This window comes from Penaeus monodon, chromosome 25, assembly GCF_015228065.2.
Source record: "Penaeus monodon isolate SGIC_2016 chromosome 25, NSTDA_Pmon_1, whole genome shotgun sequence".
NCBI classification, from domain to species: Eukaryota; Metazoa; Arthropoda; class Malacostraca; order Decapoda; family Penaeidae; genus Penaeus; species Penaeus monodon.
Window position 1 is genome coordinate 26,315,407 of NC_051410.1, and position 1,072 is coordinate 26,316,478.

Here is a 1,072-nt window from a genome sequence, read left to right on the forward strand (position 1 = left end):
CAGAAGTTATAAGATAAGGTGGGAGCAGTGGAAAAATGGAAATATTACTACAAAATGTTAATATACCAAGATGTTATAAGGCTGTAGGATTTGGTGAGGTAAATCAAGTCGAATTTCACCATTTCTCAGATGCTAGTCAAGATCGTTATCGGCAAGGATGATCTATGACAAAGGGCATATTTATTGTACACCTTTTGATGACAAAATCTAGAGTAACACACCTGAAGGCAGTAATTACTCCAATATCAGAGCGTGCAGCAGTTGTTATATTAGTTTAAATTCATACAATACACAGAAAGCAGCTAAATAATGAAAATGTGAAAAAAGTATTTTGGATTGACAGCAATGTACTGTTTAGATATAGTTGTTCCATGTTCTTGTAGTTGATAGAACACAACAAATCGGTGATCAGACATCATCTTCACAATGGAGGTACATTGAAACAGACAACAATTCAGCTGGTTATGCATCAAAAGGTATGTCTGCAAAGTCTATGATTGAGAATTCCATGTAGTGGAATGGTACACAGTTTCTATGGAAGAATGCAGATCTAACACGAATGTAGATGAAGACTATAGTGTAGATGCAGGTAACCCAGTAGTGAAGACGGTTGTCTTATGCCTTTCAGTAACTCAAGAAGAGAGTTCATTCTTAGATGGATTGGAGTAATTTTCAGACTGACACAAGCTAAAAGCTATAAGAGTTTGCCTGACTTCAAAAGAAATTCAGGTGCAATAGGCATACAGATCATTACGAAGCTGAAGGGAGAAATATAAAATCTGAATATATCTCAGTGAACACTGTAGATATGAAGGAAGCTAAACTCGAAATAATTAAAAAGCATTAATGAACAGAGTGGAGATATAGATCTTGATAGTAGAAGGAAAACTGTTTTAAAGAAAGCAAGTCAACTGTACAAGCCTGATCCATCTATAGATAACGATGGGATTATGAGAGTAAGTGGGAGGATTGGAAGAGCAGATCAGAATATGAAATAGTAATTTTACCAAAGAGTTTTCTTGTCACTGAATTAACAATTTGCCACTATCATAAGAAAGTGTTACATATTTAT